We start from the raw sequence: 9,322 nt of genomic DNA, 5'->3' as shown, positions 1-9,322 counted from the left end.
TATAATTTAATGCTGAGGTTTCTCCAAATTATTTAAGATGTTTAATATCAGTTACAATTGTAATTCCCTGCCTGGTGGCATCCCTTCTGTGATATTTCATGGTAAACATTTATAATCATATAAATTCATTCAATTTTTAAACTTCCACATCTGTCCAAAATGGAGCAGAGTTTTAAGTATATCTGACTATTTTAATTTTGACTCACACTGTCTTTAAGAGTGAGAGGTTAACCAGAAAGAGCAATTGTCTGGCCCTCCTTTTACATAAGCCATATATGCTAACAAGTGTATTTCTTTCTGATTGGCTTTTTACCTTTAATTTCCCAACTTTGACCAATCACACTGAATTCTGGTTTGTAAGAGAAAGACAGTGTTTGGATACTTCCTGTGCCTTAGAATATGGCTAAAGAAAGCATGAAACAGGTCAGAGAATGCTTAGAAAAGAGAAAATGAGGAAGAGAAAAAGCTGAGAGCTGATATCAAAATTGGTTCTCCACATCCCCTTGGTTGTCCACCCTGCTTCTTTCTCTTTTGGGCCTCCTAATAGGCCTTCTTTTGGTTATATATTTTGGTACTTGGACATTTAAACATTTAACCAGCTTTATTAAACAACAGATAGATAATATGGCAGCAAAACCTATTCAGGTATATTATCGTAGGCTAGCTATGGAGGAGGATGTTTTGATGATGGCCAAGCTCACCTACGCATCTCCTCCCAGCCCAGGCAAGGACATTTTTGTCCTTCAGCCAAATGAGGCCAACATTCTTTTCTGCCTGCTGTCCTGATGCCTTTGCTGAAAAATCAATAAATTGTCACCCCTGCATGCTGAGCTGGACAATCAATGATGGGTAAAAGAGCAATATATTCACGAATAAAGGGCCTAAGACAAGAGGGTTGCCATTATTCACTGCCTTATCCCATGACAGACCCTGGCCACTCTTGGCCATGTAACAAATATCACTCCAACCTAAGACAGACACAGCTCCCAAAGGGCTCATTCCAGGACAGCACGCCATTTGGTCACCTTTTCATTTGACTATAAGGAAGGCGGAGATGTTGGGAATGATGCCCTTGAAGCCCTCCATTATTGATGTTATTATTATGGTTAGAATTAAGTATGACTGGGTTCATGGAAAATCCCCAGCCAACTGCAGAAGACTAATACAAATCTGGTGGTCAAAATGAATAATAATATGATACGTCAAGATACCCAATGTGATGACCTGTAACCTTTCTGAAAAACCAACATCCAGCTGACTAATAGATATGACAAACCTGTGACCTTTCTGACATCCTGTTAACATCAGCCGATTCCTTGACCACACGAATATTGTGTCCTTGGCCTGTGTAAATGTTTCTTACTTCCCCCCCTCCCTCTGTTACCCATGTTATGGTATAAATTCAGCCTTGGAGAAAAATAAAATTGTTGCCTTGATCAGACTCTTGTCTTGGCGTCCTTCTTCGTGTCTCCTGTCCCCCATTCTCTTCCAGGTACCCAGCACCCTATCGTTGACAGAAACCTTAGTTGCGATTTATTGTATGAGAGAATAATTAATCATTATCTTATTCTTGTTCCATAAAATTCAAAAATAAATTTCTAATAAAATTTCAAGAACTTCTAATCTCAGAATTGTTTAAAAGCCCAAAGTTCCTGAGACTCAGGACAATCTTTAAACTAGAACTCACCTTTGTAAAGAATTAGTTTATGATGTCTGTCACAGGATATACATTCTCAATAGAATGGGAGACTGGTGCTATAATGAGAAAATACTGGTCCAAGGCAGAATCAACATTCAACAAGGAAAATACCATTTGCACTTTCATTTCCAATGCCAATGGCTTAAATGGCTTTGGCCTTCCAGTTTTGCTGTCTGAACACACGTTTTCTCTTGCCCTGTGTGTGCAGCTCTCCTTGGCAAATATCCTACATCAATAGCATATGCACAGCTTAGTGTCCCCACGAGGACTCAGGTTTCATTTTTATAGCTTTAACCAATGACCTGTCAGAGACTTTGCCATCTCAGGACATTCAGAAAGATATTTCTGCTGAAAATTTCTGTTTATATATGTTAACATTTAATACTCTGGCAAAATTGCTCATATTGAAAAGAAGAGACCAGGTATAGGTAATTACTGGTACTAGAATTAATCATTTTTATTATTATTTTATTGTAATCCTTAAACAATAATATTGACTAATATATCTATAATTATACAATGTACAGTTTAAAAGTGTTTTTACATCAAGATTTAATGGTTCTATATTATCTTTGAAATCAAAATGACAACACATTTTATAAAGATTTTGGGTTTTCTCACAGATATGTGGAAAATCCTAAAGAATGGATGTATGCTTTTTTTCCCATGTCTTAAATTTTCACTACTGCAGAACATTGAATATCAATAAAATTGTTTTGAGAAAAACAGGAGATGGCAGTGTTTGTTCATTATTTCAGATATGAGATACTTGAACTTAATAATCAGTTAAGCCACAGAATATTAATATATATATGCATATATATATACTTATGTGTGTGTGTGTGTGTGTGTGTGTGTGTGTATGTATGATGCCCTCTCTTGCCTTGTAGTTAATATTAGAAAGTTACAGGTTTAATTTGACAAAGTAATTATAAATGAAAATAAAAATCTCATTTTCCTTTGGCTAGTTTATAAGAATGTGGAATAATAAAGTATATTTTTATAAAATCAACAAGTTTAAATAGTTGAAAGATAGTCATACTATCCAACATTTTAAGGATATCATTCAGTATGCATTATATATAAGTAAATATATGAGTAAAATATTTTATATATGAGTAAAATATTCAATTATTTTCCAACATAGAAAGCCATACTCCAAAAATGCATGATAAATGAATAGCATATTTTACATACATGTCTAAATTATGTACTTTGCCACATATTCATCTATTTAATTATACCTGTTTTTATGTCTATATGAATATATTCACACATTTGTAAATATATATTTACATATACAAATATATTAAATATGATAAATAATGTTGACTATTTGTATACATATAAATTTGGAAATTGTCTAGGTCATTGGGTAATTATTAAAAGAGAAGAATAATAAATTGAGAGATACTGGGAAAAATCTTCTCATGTATCCTCATCACTTTAATCTTTGTAAATTAATTGAAAATTCATAGTGTTAATACGCAAGGTCGAGCCTCTTGAAATAATTTGATATTGTTTTGTTTTGTTCTCTGTATCTCCTTTACTGGAAATTAACTGTATTCGTTACTCAGGCCTTTCATCCCACTTGAAAGTAGACATTATTTTCCCTAGTGGCAATTAACAGGACCGTGGAAGACTTTGGAGACTACATTTTGTTTACATATGTGAACACTATGGCCAATTGCCTGCTCGTCTGGATAATGAATAATTGTCTAGATAAAGTTAACAAGCTTTCTTTACCTGTGCCATTAACATTGGAGAGAAATTGGACATAAATTCATTAATTTTACAAAGTTGGTAAACTTGGTATATATATTTATATTTATACATGTGGTGAAAAACTTGCCCTCAAACATAAACAGACCTACTATAAACTAAAAAGAAAGTAAACTCACAGGGGTTGGGGATTTAGCTCAGTGGAAGAGCACTTGCTTAGCAAGCACAAGGCCCTGGGTTCGGTCCCCAGCTCTGAAAAAAAGAACCAAAAAAAAAAAAAAAAGTAAACTCACTGACTGGAACAGCAATAAGTTTGTAATTCTTTCACTCAAATGACAGAGGCAGGAAAAGGCTAACAGATCATATGTATGAATCCAGGATTGATTGAAATGTAAATTCTTGCCTAAACACCTCAACATAAGATAGAACTAGAAATTTCTGGATGATGGTAAACTAAGTCAATCTATGAGTGAAGAAAGTCTTATTTGACTAGTCCTTGCAAGTATTAGTTCTAAAAGCTAAAAAAAATTAATAAACTTCAGAAAGAAGAATAAAATGACTATGAGCTGTGTCCATTCAAGAAAATTGAAGGCAAACTGAGGATCATTCTGCTTGCAGCGTAGTGAATGGAAATCAAGAAGTTTGGAAACTTGGGTTAAGAGAAAAATCAAAGCCGAAGTGGGACACTCTCAAACTCTTGTGTCAGATTAGATGGATATAGATAAGAAGGTACAGAGGTAGGTAGACAGACAGACAGACAGATAGATGATAGATGGATAGATAGGTAATAGATAGATGGATAGATAGATTATAGATAGATAGATAGATAGATAGATAGATAGATAGATAGATAGAGACATAGACACAGCATGAGACAGAGTGAGAGAGGAGGGAGCATACAAGATATAAAATCTGATAGCAGTTGCATTAGTAGAAGTGAAAATAAAAATAGCTAAATGTAGAATAAAAAAGTACAGTCAATGTAGTACACGTCTCTGAGCGAATCTATAGTTCATCATAGTTAGGGTCTTGGGAGCTGTCTTTCGTAATGGTTTCAGGAAAAGCTTCTCTTCCATGGGAATAACAGAGTAAAACTAATAAATAATTTGCAAAATGAATTTATGTATTTCAGACTATCCTGGAATTCACTATGTAGCTGAAGATTACCATGAACTTCTAGTTCCCATGCTCGCACATTCAGAATTCTGGGGTTAATATGTGTAACATAAACTAGGTATAAAATATATTATACATGCAAGCTAAAAACTGGTTAAAAGTGCAGAGAATATATAGCAAATGTGTGTTTATTCAGAAATGAGACAGAAACTTCATATCACTGCCATCTCAAGGCTCAGCTACCAAGATAGAAGATTGTAAGAGTCAGAATGATTGTGAAATCCGGAAGTTAGGGAGGACTGGAGCAAAACAGTATCTTTTGATATGACCACGCATTTATAAACTCACAGCACTAGCACATCCTCTTAGCTGAGGCCAGTTAAAGCCTCTCAGTTATAGGAACTGGATCCATAGGCAGGTAACAGAGTCAGAGAAACCCCCACTATAGTTGTTGCAGGACTTGCATGAAGACCTAGCTGCACATCTGCTACTTATGTACGGAGTGGGGGGTAGGTCTAGCTCTTTGGCTGTTCAGTATCTGGGAGCCCCCAAGGATTTAGATGACTGTTATTCTTCTTGTGGAGTAACTATCTCCTCCAGATCCCCCAAGTCTCCCCATAACTCTTCCATAACTCTTCCTGACTCTACCTAATGTTTGATTTAGGGTCTCTGCATCTGTTTCAGTCAACTGCTAGGTGGACCCTCCCAGAGGACAGTTATCCTAGGCTCCTGTCGTCAAGCATTACACTGTATCATAAACAATATCAGGTATTGGTTCTTAACCATGGGATAGGTCTCAAGTTGAACAAGTCATTGGTTCATAAAAATTAAAGTGTCACGTGCGAGAGGAAGTAGCTTTACCTTTCCTTGGGGCTTTCTCAACATGGAGCTATGGGAGGTCTGGAAAAGATGTATGAACGAAGCTCTGCCCCCGATTGTATCACCCAAAACAAAGCCAGGAAGAAGCTGTAGCTGAGCCTGCTTGATTTCAGGCATTTACCTTCATGAACCCAAGCATAAGAAGAAAGTTAACAAGGGTTCCACAACAGCCCAAACATTTTACCTTATTAAATTCCTCTTCCATGAATCCATCTTCAACAGTACAAGTTGTTTGTCCAGAAGCTCCTCAAAGCCTATGGGAAGAGTGGATGGAATGCTGTAGCGTGACTGAAGGACAATAAATCCAGCTACAAACTTGACCACATTGTCAACGAGTGGAACCCCACATTTATTGATACATTGCTAGTCCTTGATAATGCCCTGTCTATGTGCTTCCTTTTCTCCACCTTCCCTAGAATGGGCAAGTGCCATGTGCAGACCATTCAGCTGTGACGCCGCCTTACTGTGGAGTTCTGCACTACGTCATTGCTGCCTGAGCCCTGAGCAAGGTCTTCCTGTCCATTAAAGGAATTTATTATTAGGCTGAGGTGATGGGTCAGCCCATCGTATGTCTTGCACCCTATGCTTTCTATGTATTATTTCTATGTATTATCACCCATGATAATACAACAGATGTGGACTAAAGAGTCATGGCCACCTTCACTGAGTTCTATACCACTCTCCTGGGCTTCATCAACTTCCGCCTCTACTAGTCACTCACACTTCACTATCCCCCCAAGATTGAAGGTCAAGCCCAAGTAGAAACTAAAGTTAGTAAGGACACATATGCATTGGACTCTGACAGCTCTATGGAGAAACTGACTGCCCTCAGTGCCAGCCTGGCCCGAGTGGTGGTGCCTGCTATACAGGAGGCTGAGGCTGATGGGTTTCCTACTGGCAGGGAGGTGAAAGCACAGGAGAAAGGTTGAAGGAAAGAGCTGGAAGCACAGGAAAAGCCCAAGAAACTCTTTGAAGCCTGAAGTTCTTCCCGAACCAAGAGGTTCCCAGTGAAGCGTTGGCTTTCATCATCAGGAGTTTTGGTAGGGATGTATCCTGGGACAAGTCTTTGTGCGTTGGAGCCATCTATGACAACACAGACTCTTGCATCACCTGCCAGATTGTTGAGCGGCCAAGGCAGCAAACCCCCATCATTGCCAGGTACTGCGTACAGCCCCAGTGGGTGTTTGACTGTCTGAATGCCAGGCTCCTCCTCCCTGTGGCAGAATATTTCCCTGGGGTGCAGCTGCCCCCAAACCTTTTACCCTTCATAGCTGAGAAGGAAGGAGATTACATTCCCTCTGAGAAGCTGAAGCTCCTGGTTCTGCAGCAGGGAGAAGACCCAGGAAACTTGGAAGAGGAAGACGAGGATGATGAAGACAATGACAATGAAGGTGACACTGGTGTTGCAGCAGAAAACAAAGAGGAAGATGTGGAAGCTGAATCAGAGGAGGAGAAGGAGGCGCACCTGTCAGCCTTGGAGCAGCAAAGCTGGAAGGAAAGAAGCCCCAGGTTAAGGCCTGCACCGTGAAGCTGAAAGACAAGCAGCCACTGGCCCCGGAGGAAGAGACTGAGGCCAACCATCTGGCCATCATGATGAAGAAGCGAGAGAAGGACCTTTAACAAAAGATCATGTTCTGCAAGCGGCACAAAATCTGAGAGGCCAACAAGCTCCCAGAGAAGAGGAAAGCACATGAGGACACTTTGAAGTCTGAGGAAGAAGTCAAGAGGACAAGGCCTGTGTGAGCGAACACCAGCCAGCACTCTCATACCTTCGGTGGTGTGTAGCCAGTCCCAGCCTCCTGTGTGGTTCATGCCAGTGTCTGGGAAAAGAGGACTGTACCCAACCCATCTTAATCCAGGAGTCCATCTGACATCCTCATTTTGTGCTCAGGATGCTGTCGAGGAGTAAGGGTGAGGAATTTATGTTATTAAATGGTTGGATCTTTCAAAAAATTAATGTGTAAGTTTCTCGAAGATATACAAATATATCTATGATACTATCTATTCTTTACCATATTCTTGAAAGGTTTTTATATTCTAGTTCAGAAGTTATACTAATACATATTCATCAGCATCTTGACTCTCTTCTTATTAGTCATGCAATGGAAGAAATTTAGATACACATAAAATAATGACTGTATAATGAAATATTGACCTACACACAGTGGGCTATTATCAATAATAAACATACACATGAATGATTATTCAATAATAAATATATACATACTGGAATATTGTTCAGATACTAAACAAAAAATTAGGAAATTTGAAAAAAATAAGATATATCTGTAAATAACCATTTTGAATGAATGCAACTAAGACTAAAAGAAGTTAAAATTGAGTTTTTTCTCATAGATGCTAGATTTGATTCTTTATATCTGTGTGCCTAAATTGGTGTGCCAATAGATGTCAGGAAACTACGTAGTGAAAATGGGGAAGTTTCATGAGAAAGGGGCCAAAATACAGGTAGGATGGAGGGAGACACTGTAATAATAGGAAAGAAAGGTTAAAGGGGTTTGGATTGGTGACTACATGGTAAAAAAGAGAGTATGGGACTAACCATGAAAGCCAAGGAACTTTAAAATTGACCCCCTTCATGAAAACCTACCACTGTAGAATCTTCCAAAATATGTTTATACACAGAAAAATGAGTTTAAATTGATTTACCCTCTAAAAATGGAATCACTCATCCAATTCTCACCACCTATTAGCAAACCAAGCCCCTGTACATACTATAGAAAACCCATTTTTCAGTTGCTGCTTTATTGAATGCTAAATGACATGGGTAATCACTATTATTTCTGGTTGCTATCCAAAACTTTGTGTTACAGCCGTATTGCTGAGGACACCATACACTTAAGTCATAACACTTGGAGAAACCAATCCGTAAGCAACTGTGGGAGAAAAATAATGAGCAGAGTTATTCTGCCATAACCACAGAGAGCTGCTTTGACAACTGATATCTCAAGATATATTAATTAGTATGATAATGATATGAATGCTAATGAAGTAAACAAAAACTCACCAGTCATATGTAAATTTCACTACAGAAGATGGACATCATGACTAGTCCAATTACAAGGGACAAAAACATGTTCGGATGGGTCATAGGGTCAAGTGGAAAAGCCCACACTATTATTCTAATAAATGGAAACAGTGTTAATGGCTTATCACTAGACACATGGTGTGGATCTCTCAGCCCTCATGAAAGAATCTTATTCTGTAGGACAGATATTGCTGTAGACATTAGACCTTAACATATGCAGAAAATACGACATTACAGAGTGTTAATCTCTAAGTAATACAGCTGTATTGCTACCTATTACATCGGGGTCAGAAATCATCTGTATGAGACTGAAAGATTATGTGAGTCAGAGGTAGCATATGTCTGCATCAGACTGTATTTGTTGAGCACAATAGTGCTATTGGCACATAAATTCACAATGTCTGGGACTACATGCAAACCCAAGTAAGGTTGAACAGAGGGTCATAAATATCTGTCTGTACGTGGTTGAGGAGTTACCTAGAATTGATAGCTGCCAATGTCTAGAGCATTTTAGGGTTTTGTTTGTTCATTTTCTTTTCTGTTTTAATTTTTTTTAATTCAGCCCATGTTTCCCATGTTTCAGTAAACGTTCCATATAAATGCAGCATTAGGAGAATTGAGCGAGTCTAAAATAATAACATGCATATGAAATGCTGAGAGAAAGGCAGTAGAGCAGAATGTGGGAGATTCTGGGATGGATGGCAATATTATTTGGATAAACATGTAAAAGTAATTATTAATAAAGAAATAATATTTGGTGAAGAGATGGCCCAAGTAGTTAAAAGCAAGCACCATTCTTGTTCACGACCTAGATTCAGTTCCCTGCATGCACATGGTAGTTGAAAATTCCATGTGTCTAG

The 9,322-nt window shown here is 37.9% G+C and overlaps 1 pseudogene; it reads left to right on the top strand.

The window, feature by feature from the left end:
• The first annotated feature begins 5,079 nt into the window (after positions 1-5,079).
• On the top strand, positions 5,080-7,369 carry Pes1-ps1 (pescadillo ribosomal biogenesis factor 1, pseudogene 1; annotated as a pseudogene).
• Positions 7,370-9,322: the final 1,953 nt, after the last annotated feature.

Source organism: Rattus norvegicus, chromosome 11 (assembly GCF_036323735.1).
Source record: "Rattus norvegicus strain BN/NHsdMcwi chromosome 11, GRCr8, whole genome shotgun sequence".
Lineage (NCBI taxonomy): Eukaryota > Metazoa > Chordata > Mammalia > Rodentia > Muridae > Rattus > Rattus norvegicus.
This window is presented reverse-complemented; position numbering and strand designations above follow the sequence as displayed.